The sequence below is a fragment of the Mobula birostris genome, chromosome 1, assembly GCF_030028105.1.
Source record: "Mobula birostris isolate sMobBir1 chromosome 1, sMobBir1.hap1, whole genome shotgun sequence".
NCBI classification, from domain to species: domain Eukaryota; kingdom Metazoa; phylum Chordata; class Chondrichthyes; order Myliobatiformes; family Myliobatidae; genus Mobula; species Mobula birostris.
Window position 1 is genome coordinate 62,088,291 of NC_092370.1, and position 11,147 is coordinate 62,099,437.

The 11,147-nt window shown below is 38.2% G+C and overlaps 1 long non-coding RNA gene across 1 annotated transcript; it reads right to left on the minus strand.

Annotated features, from left to right (window-relative positions):
* Nucleotides 1-5,365: 5,365 nt before the first annotated feature.
* On the minus strand, nucleotides 5,366-10,559 carry LOC140196572 (uncharacterized). The gene is made up of 3 exons (XR_011885752.1): nucleotides 10,330-10,559; nucleotides 10,105-10,245; nucleotides 5,366-8,155 (listed from the first exon to the last, which is right to left on the minus strand). It is a non-coding gene; the product is annotated as an uncharacterized lncRNA (long non-coding RNA).
* Nucleotides 10,560-11,147: the final 588 nt, after the last annotated feature.

Sequence of the window (11,147 nt, forward strand, 5' to 3'; positions counted from 1 at the left end):
TCGTTTGCATGGTTTGTCTGTCTCCCCCCCCCCCCCCCCCTTTCTCTGCACACACTGGGGTTGGTCTTTATTTTTGTTTAATTGGGTTCTTTTGGGTTTTTTGCTTTGTGGCTGTCTGCAAGGAAACAAATCTCAAGGTTGTAGAATTTATACATTCTTTGATAATAAATGTACTTTGAAATTTTGAAACATGAACCAACACCAAATCTACAAGTATATCAGTATATATCGGTAAATAATGTTTTTCTGACACAGTTTTCTATGGAATTGGCAAGATAAAAACTTTACCTGAAAAATAGAACTATTTTAATGTGAGATTTCCTACAAATTCTACTACTCTTGATATTGACGGGGGGTTTGGCTTTCAATATAAATCATATACACATGTGTGACTGCACTATGTTTTGTCATTTCAACAGAAAAAGGCTTTATTAGGTGTTGCCATCATAAAACTTGTGATTGCCTAGAAAATTATGCACAAAAGGAAAAGTTCAGGGTTTTCTTTCAAACTCATTCTTAGCATGTTAACATCACTAGAAAGCACTATTAATGCCCAATTTCCCTCATGATGATTACAACTATCGTTTTGACTCAGGGGGTGGGTAAGGAGTTATATATACATGGTTAGTAATGGAAATCCATATTTTGGCCCATCTTAAGGTCACCAGATCTCTTCATTCTACATGGTAGATTGCAGAAGGTCACAAACAACAGATAACACAATCCTACTTCTGATTTGAGGATAGGTTATTAATTGAAGTTGGGTGGCCTATGAAACAACCCAAAGGAACTCATTGTGGTATTCTGGGACAAGGATAGCATCCATCAAACACAGCCAAACAGCAAGTCAATACCAAGGGACAAAAGTATCGGCTGCAATGAAACTTAAAACAGAATGGGCTTAATCAAACATAACTGAGTAGATTTTTAAGTTACTGACACAATATTATCGCCACCTATCAATTTGGCTGATAACAAATCTGATAATGGCCATGGTTGATGTGTTTTACATTTTGTAGATATATGAAGTTTATAGGATAGCATGAATGCTGAAGCTACATTTCAATAACTTGGCCAAAAGGTGCAGATGGTTTTAGAAAATGTAACTAAAACTACAACCACAAAAATCAGGGCATTTTTAAAAAAAAATTACATAGGTTAACCTTAATCACATAGATCGGATCAAATTGGCTCAATCCCAACTTGTGATAATAGGAACCTCAGGAGGCAAGATTGATTAGCCACTTACCATTTCTCGCTAATGATAGCCATTTCTTGCTTTCTTGTATTGTGCTTCGTAATCAAGGTCAGTGGTGTTCATTGAATATTCTTCTTGGAGTTGTAAACCACTATTCATAAATGTATGTCAAGTACAACTGCAGAACTTTTGAGTTATCGCTTGACCGCAGTATCACTTGTGTTTCTATAACATGCTGAAACAGGTAAAAAACTACGCACTCTGGTAATGGACATTCTAAACTATCTTGTTGTAATTTAAAAGGTGAATCAGTCAAACACAAATCAAAAGGGACCAAATTGGTGTGGGGGGGGGGGGGGAGGAGTGCATTACTTTTTAAAATCAGATCAAGTTCAATGTCAGGTGAAATGAGCTTCCAAAATAAATTCCAAACCACATGAAACCAAAAGGACAGAGCTAAGCAAACAGGAGAACAAAGCGAACCAGTAGTGCACAATAGGAAATGTGCTCTAAACAAAATGTCATCTGTTTTTCGTTCCCCGCAAGGCAAGAACAACCCTGATTTCACAAATGGCAACATTTTTAGTTTCCGTAAGAACTCAATTTCTTGCATTCACTGTAGAAGTACGTCATTTAAATGCCCATTTGGAGGTTTTAGACTACATACAGAATAAGGCTATTTAAATCGTATGACTGGTGAATGGAGGAGTATGAGAGGGATGAAAGCACAGAAGCTAAGATGCAACAGGCAATTCTTAGCTCTTTGTTTCTACTTAATTCCACTTGTGCGGCAGTTCCCTTGCCTAAAATCAGTTCCGATATTTTTCCTGCATCTGTGAACCACAGGGAAACAAATTAAGCAAAATAAATGCTGGAACCTGCCTTACATCCATCTCCTGAGATTTAATTAATTCACCAGAATCAGAGAGGTCAAAAACCTTGTGTTTTGGAATGACCTCTTCAGCAGCACATTGTACAGAAACAGATCTACATTTTCAGTTATATTAGTCACTATTAGCACTACCTTCTCTACATTCTATTTCACTTGTGTCTCTTCAGCCCTTCAATTACCTCAACCCTAAGGAGTCTTGACAACAAATTTATGCTTCTGCCTTGTTTTCAATCCAATAACCATGTTCATAATGCTGTATCCCTTTCACCCCAAAGTTTTCTCAATCATTCCCCAAAATTAAACATTTAACTCTAGAATTGAATATGGTGAAGGTTTTTCACAAGCTTCCCAATACAACTCAAATATTTTGACAATGCTTTTAACTATATACGATTAGGTTCGGTGTTCCACAGAGATTGATACCAGGATCCTTGCTGTTTATGATTTGGAGTTGATGTAGGTGGCATGATGAGCAAGTTTCCAAGTGAAACTAAGATTGACCGAGCTGCTGACAAAGTGGAGCTTATTCTTAGACTACAAGGTGATATTTAAGTGTGAGTGAAATGGGCTTAGAAACCACATATGGAGTTTGTGAGGTAATGAACTGTGAGAGTACTAATGAGGCTAACTCATACACTATGAATAGCCAAGTCCTACAGAGAATTGGACCTTAGTATGCACATCCAAAGGTGGCAGTGCAAATGGATACAGTGGTGCTACAAAGTTTGTGAACCTGTAGATTTTTTTTGTTTCTGCATAAATATGACCTAAAATGTAATTAGATCTTCATGCAAGTCCTAAAACTAGATAAAGAGAACCCAGTGAAATAAATAACAAAAAATATTATACTTGTTCGTTTATTTATGGAGAAAATTGATCCAGCCTTACATGTATTTGTTGGAAAAAATGTGAACCTTAGCTTTCAGTAACTGGTGTGACCTCCTTGTATAGCAATAACTTCAACCAAATGTTTTTGGTAGCTATTGATCAGTCCTGCACATCGGCTTGGAGGAATTTTAGGCCATTCATCCTCAGAAGACAGTTCTATTCTGGGATGCTACTGGGCTTCCTTGCATGAACTACTTGCTTCAGGTCCTTTCACACATTTCTCTAGGACTTGACTCGGCCATCCCAAAACATAAATTTTATTTTTAAACCATTCCGTTGTTGATTTCCTCGTCTTTCTGATCATTGTCTTGTTCAATTATCCACCTCCTATTACGTTTCAGGTGACGGACTGCTACCCTGACATTCTCCTGTAAAATGTCTTGATACAATTTTGACTTCATTGTTCCTTCAATGATTAAAAGCTGTCCATGCACTGAGGCAGCAAAACAGCCCCAAACCATGATGCTCCTTCCACCATGCTTCTTCAGAGGTTTTAGTTATGGTCTGCAGTGGCATTTTTCCTCCAAACTTAGCAACGAGTATTTCTGCTAAATGTTCAACTTTTATCTCATCTGTCCACAGAAGATCAAGATGGTAATGTGCAAACTTGAGACGTGCAGAATTTTTTTTTTTTTTGCGCAGAGCAATAGTTTCCTCCCTGGTGTCCTTCCACGAACACCATTCTTGTTCAGTGTTTTTCTTATAGTGGACATATGAACAGAGACTTTAGCAAGTTCTAGACATATCTGCAGGTCTTTTGCTGTAACCCTTGGGTGCTTTTTCATCTCCTTTAATATTGCACATTGTGTTCTTCGTGTGATCTTTGCAGGATGCCCACTCCCAAGAAGAGTAGCAACGTACTGAATTTCCTCAATTTATAGATAATTTCTCTTACTGTGGACAGATAAAACTCAGGTCTTTAGAAATGCTTTTGTAGTCTCTTCCAGTTTCATGCATCTCTACAATTCAAAGGTTCTCTGGAGGTAATTTTGATCAAGGCATGGTGCAAATAAACAGATCTTTCTTGAGAAAAGCAGGCTTTGTCAGTAAACTGAATGTGTCCTTTTTATAGGGCAGGGCACTTCTACAGCCTACACCTCCAATCTCATCTCATTGATTGGAACATCTAATTCCAAAGAGCTTCGGTAGAAGGCATTACCCCAGAAGTTCATACTTTTTCCAACAAATACGTGTAATATTGGATAATTTCTCTCAATAAATAAATGAACAAGAATAATGATCTTTGGGTTACTTATTTAAATGGACTTTATCTGGTTTTAGGACTTATATGAAGATCTGATCACACTTCAGGTCATATTCATGCAAAAACAGAAAATGCTACGGGGTTCACAAACTTTCTAGCACCACTCTAACTGGTTCATTAGTCAGAGCAGTGAATATAAGAGCAGAGACACTGTGGTCTAACTTTTTTTTAAATTAAGTGCAATCGTGAACAATAGCCAGATCAGAAACGCTGATTAAGTCAACTAGTTCCCAAAGAGAACTTTGATAGGCATATCTGATGGTTCACTGCTGCTCAGCAATAGAACACAAAACCTTTATAAAACATTGCTCAGATTCTGGTCAGCACATTATAGGAAGGATGTGATAAAACAGGACAGGGAGTAGAGGAGATGCACCAAGATGTTGCCTGAGATGTGGTGTTTCAGTTAAAGAGAGACAATGGAGAAACTAGGTCTGTTTTCCCTGGACTAGAGGGGGTTAAAAGGGGACATAACTGACGTATATAAAGTAAGAGATATAGATGGGAAATGTTTCCTGCACCTACAAATCTACATAAATTATATTTCAGAAGGAATTCAGTATGTATTTACACTGAAAGTGCTGGAAAACAAGATGCCATTGGAAGCAAACCAAATGAGCATTAAGTAAAAAGGTTGTCATCTGAAGATTTTTTTCTGACGTGTGCCTGCGTGCGTGTGTCTGTGCATGCATGCGTCTACAATGATGTCTTTTTCATGGCTTTTACAAGGCACGGAGCCAGAGAGGGACTGTGTGGTGCACCACTCCTCACACAGACATTTTCTGAAGTATTTTTCCCTTTGTTTTACGAGGTCTAGTTGTGATCTCGACACTCAACCTGGCACGGATGGAAAGTGTACTAGAGAGCGGACCCGACTGGTTTCGTACCTGGGAACCTCCGCTCCCAGGTCTGGCGCCAATGTCATTGCACCACCAGCCGGCCCGTCATCTGAAGAATTTAACCATGTTTAAACTTCTCATTTATTCAAATCTACACAAAAATCATGAAACCTCCTGCAGATTTATAGCAATATTTATCTTCAAACGATCAAGGATACTTATTTGTGGCATATAACGATGTGCAAAAGCTAATTACTTAGCAAACTTCTTGCCCAAATATCTATGTGGATTCATAACTTTTAAAACAATTATTTGTAATTAAAACATAATGCTTGAACAGATGAAACTGGTTTCATACAACTGGAATCCATTTGAAATTTATGGGTGATGCTTTGGTTGTAGAGATTCTAGATTACACTGTTCAGTTTCGGATATTGAACATTCTCAACATTCCCACCATGACTATACAAAGGGTTGCAATTTCTGGGTTTAACATGAAGGCTGACCCAGGTTACAAATATTTGACATATGGACACCCCTACATACAAATGAGCTCTCATAATACTATTAAAAGTCTGATATGCACACGTTTGCTCATGTGAAAGGCAGAACTAGTTCCCTCTTTACAATTTTATTAACTATTCTTTATCACTAGTTTTGTGTACTTTTAATGTCATTCATTGCAAAACTGAAAGGTATGGTTATCTAGAGTGATGGCAGTACATTTTCTGATTTACAAACAAAATTCACGGAAAGACAAAACCCTTCTAAAATGACCCAGAGCATTAGGATTCAAAGCAAATTATATAAACAAGAGTTATCAAAATAGACAAAGCCAAGTTTTACATCTCACTCTATTAAAGGATTTTGACTTAGTTATACAACTTCTCACTTACCCAGATCCACGATTTTTGAAAAGAGTTATCTTCACAGTTACTTTCAGCCAAGGAATCAATTTTTTCTTTGTACATGTACATTTTAGAGTGTATTTCCAAAACTTTTTACAAACTCACATTCAATACAGCAGCAATACAACAACATACAGGAAGACATAATCAACATGCATGGAACTTCAAGTTTACTAAATGTGCTTTTACAAAGTACCTTGACTGAAAAACAAAAGTCGCTAACCAATAGAAAACACAAATCTGTTCCAACCTCTTTACAAAAGATAAAAGTACACGGTCAAAGGCTGTTTATTGTTTGAACTGATAAGTCAAAACAAATCACTTTTATGAACATCTATTAGGAAAATTTCCATGAAATTTACATAAGCTTGTTATTAAATAAAACTTGCAGCTCAAAAAATATAGTAGTACTTAAAAATGCTAGTTTGACCAGACCTACTAATACTTCAGTATTGCATTGATTACAACAAAATACAACTTAAGAGAGCACTTTGATAAAAGAAAGCAGAAGTTTTAAAACAAATATGGAACTGGGTTAACAAACTTCTTTAAAATTGAGCAAGATTTCTCTGTAATCCATACAACTTGAGAGCTGAACAGGAATATTGACCCTATCCAGTCACATTAACTGGTGCCAGTGTTCAGAAACTTGAGGACACCAGCACTGCTGTGGAATTTGGGTGCATGTTCCAAGTTGACATGTTAGTGAAGGAATCCTATAATCCAGAGAGGAAAGATTCTATTGTCAAGTGACTGTAACTCAAAATTTAGAAGTAGATGAAGATGTTCAATGAAGGTTCTTTTATTAGGAACGAAATACACAATTTAAATTACAACAATTCTGGCACAGGAGCTTCAGAGGAATGCATAAAATTTAAATCTCTGCTCCATTGCCATTGAGAAACAAAATCTTAGGCTACGTCCACACTACGCCGGATAATTTTGAAAACACTGGTTTTGAGTAAAAATGACAGGCGTCCACACTAAGCATTTTTCAAAATATCTCTGTCCACATCAGAACGGATATTTGGGTGAATTTCCTCCTACTGGGCATGCGCAGAACACAAGGGAAGAGGAAACAGTATACTTGGTGCGCGTTTGTCCAGTTACAGAGTAGAAAAACTTTAAAGGAATTGGTGTTGGTTCTCGCGCAGGAGGACTTAAAACTAAAAAAAAACAAATACTGGAGCGTATGGAGGCAACCGACAGGGAGTTCACAGACAGTATGATCCGGCTGATGACGAACATTGAAAAATTGACTAACTCTGTTGCATTAATAAAGCACCTTGTTAAATGTATAAAACATGTCTGCATTAGTGTTATCTTGTATTTCCATACAATGTTACATTAGGCTGTTACACATCTATTGTCAGAGAAGTACTTGCATAAATGGGTAAACCACCTTCATATAAGCAAGGGCAGAAATCAGGGCAGAGTGAGTATACTTATTTATTCAGTAAGCTGTGGGTCAAAGTATTTGGTGAGTACATTCCTAACTCTTCTGGCTTCAGTCTCGTTGCTGTCTGTTCTGAAATCGTTAGGTTATGTGGGGGGTTGCGTTCAAGAAAACAATGAAATGCCGCGCTGCCGCTATCTGTTCCAGCACGTCATGACAGCGTTTTTAAATAGTCAAAAAAGTTGACTTTACAATTTAGCTCTCACACCGTTCACACCGACTGCGCGTCATAACAGCCGTACGGTAGTGCTTGCGCAGTACCAAGCAGAAGCAGAAAAAGCATTGTTGTTGTGATGTTGTCATAACAGCATTTTTAAATCTCTCCGTTTACCCCGTATACACTGCAACGGATATTAGGCATTTTCAGATTTATTCACTCTGGAAACAGTTTCTGAAAATCTCCGTTTTCGGGGGATGAAAACGCCATTTCAGTGTGGACAGAAGGTCAAAACGAAGAAAAAAAAGCTTTGTTTTCAAAGTTATCCGGCGTAGTGGGACGTACCCTTCCTTTGCGAGAGAAAAATTAGGGATTCCTGCATGAATGTGGACCAGAATTTTCAGTCAATAGATGTTGTTTCAAAGAGATGTTTTTATCAGCGTGAGAGTTGAAATTTGTAACTGTTCCCCAATATTCATGATGACACATTCTGTGTCAGGTTAGACCTGGTGTAGCAGCTGTTCTGCCACAGACTTCAGTGGAGAAGGAATAGCTACAAAGGATAAAGATAAAGACTTTTTTAAAAATGTATTTTCCCCAATATCATGTCAAAATGTGACATTTCCACAAAATACTACAGTACATGTTACCAATGCATTTTTCATTATCATCCAATTGCAAGATTACTGAAGTTCCGTTACATAGTGTAGTTGTACGTTTCATTATCTCACAATTAATATGAATGGCTAGAATATTCAGCTGGTGTGGTGAGATTCTTTGTTAAAGTTGCTTTCATATTCATCATCACCAATTATGTGAACTACACCACAATACAGTCATGTACCTCAACATCCATATCCTGCATCTATTTAGTTAATTAAGCACATTTCCAAGGGTTACTATGACCTTGCCCACCTTACCTAAGAGCCACTGTACGAATTGTTGGTTGGGCTATTGGACTGTTGACTAACTAGGATAGAGAAATGAAAGTATCTATTTGTTTCTAAGGAAAGAATTTCTCCACATTTTAATAGATTTCTATATAGGACTATCTATACAGGACTTTGTGTAATGCATTTGTTTTAAGAGTTAGCTTTAAAAATAGTTTATTTTAAGGGTACGAGTTATTAATGGTTAGGTCAAATATTGAGACACACATTTTGGGCTTGACTGTATTGAAGTGGTCTTCCTGCTCAGTATCACTAGTGGTGGTTCTTCTCTAGTTATACTTCAACTGGATTTGAGAAACCCACCTTGCTAACAAGTTGGAATCAAGTATCAGTGATTGGGCTTTGGTAGCACAATATGAAGCAATCATCTCCAAAATACATGAGAACAAGGCACAGAAATTTGCTAACTATAAAAGCAGTTTTTGATCTTAATACTTTAAAATGCCTGCATGTCTAAAGCTGAAATAAATTTTGCAAGATTTTTTTTAATTTAAAGGGTAAAGCATAATAGTTTAAAAAGAAGCTTTAACCAATTGATTGTACTTTCTTGGGCTTCTTTGACTGTTGGACGAATTGACCCATGAAGCAGCGTGGGAAATCAAATTTTACTATGTGGGAGTTGTTTTTTTTGGAGCAATTGGATAGGCACTCCAAGGGTAATGTACACCCTTTGTTCCCACAGGATCCCTGTTAACCCCCCCCCTCCCAATGAATAGATGAGGTTATCAATACCATCAACAATGCTCCTTCTCTGCTTTGAGTGGCCATGGGTCAGAGATCACGAGTTGGTGGGGTGATGCATATTTTGAGAGAGGCTGTACACCCAGAATACTTTCCTCTGCTTGCATGGTAACCTCTTCTCATGATAGAGTATGTACACTTAAGGAGTTTGGGGTTTGCACTGTCACCCAAGAACACCACTGAATTTAGTTGGATCTTTGGGTTCTGTGTTGTTTAAGTGGGCACCAAATGCAGTGGCAAAGAAAATTAGGCGTTCGAATCAGCAAATCAAGAAGATCATTTTCAATGGCTGAGTAATGGTAGCTCCAACTAAAATGTTAATAAAATTCAGCAGGACCTAATACTACACAATTGACAATTTTAATATCCAATTAATTAGGTTGCATCGCTTTGTCAGTTTGCTCACATCCTTTGCAGCCGACTGCAAATTCTGAGCCATTTTCTGCAGACAATATTCCTTATTTGAACATAAATAATAACGAATACCCATAAATAATGAGATTTACTGTGCCAGAAATTTAATGAGCAAAAGAAAACTGATTTTATTCATTTTTTTTCTACCTCTTGGTAAATATGCAAACCTTTTCCTTCTTCCAAGTACAGGTTTCCCCCGCCATCCGAAGGTAGAGCGTTCCTATGAAACGGTTCGTAAGCCGAAGTGTCGTAAAGCGAAGAAGCAATCACCATTTATATGGGAAAATTTTGTGAGCGTTCGCAGACCCAAAAATAACCTACCAAATCATGCCAAATAACACATAAAACCTAAAATAACAGTAACATATAGTAAAAGCAGGAATGATATGATAAATACCTTAAAGTAGAAATATTTTTCCCACAATCATTACTGAGCTGTTCTCTGTAGCGAAAATCTCACACAAGTGCCGTTGGCAGAAAATCTCACGCAAGCACTGTTGGCAAGAACACTCTCTCCAATAACCTTTAAGCTATGAAGCTGCCAAATCATATGAAATAACACGTAAAAATACACAGCCGATATAAAGTAGAAATAATGTATGTACAGCGTAGTATTACTTACCGGAATTGGTTCAGCGCCGAGCACACTGATGATGGTGTGTTAGGCTGAGTCGGAGTTTGGGGGGTGCAGTGGCCCCCACCCTCCAGGCCACCAACCGATACATTGCCGCGAAGCACGCAGGGGTCCAGCGGTAGCCGGGATGCACCCAGCACATCTTTAAGAAAAAAGCCGAAATAAACATGCTAATTAATTACGTGCTGCCCAACACGTAATCATCCGCCCAGATCAGTGCTGATTGCCAATTGCGTCGCCTCTGATCTGGGCCGACAATTACTGTGGGGCGGCACCTAATTAATTAGCATGTTTATTTTGGCTTTTTTATTAAAGATGTGTTGTGTGCCTCCCGGCTACTGCTGCATTCTCCGTGATTCGGTACAGTATCTGTCCGGGGCCCGGGTGTTGGGGTGGTGGGACACGGGGGTGTCATCTCATCGTCGATCAGAGCAGGCAACTCATCTTCTCCTATGACTGCCCGCCTCGATGTCGAAGGTCGAGGTTCATCGTCTGCTGTGGAAGGCTTGCTTGACTGCTTAGCCTCGCGCATTTTTCTATCATACAGTTCTTTGTAATGACTCAAACCATCTTGCAAATTTCCCCTAAACCTATGTACCCTTTCAAAATTAAAGTCGTACTTCATCATTACTCATTCGGTTTCGATTGTCATCCTTTCCTCTTCCAATTGCATCAGCTCTTCATCTATCAGTTCTTGGTCATGGGATGCCAAAACCTCTTCAACATCATCTTCGTCAGCTTCCACAAGCCAAACTCATTTTGTCCTTGCTTCGTTCACCACGATCGAAACGCTTAATTATGTCTAG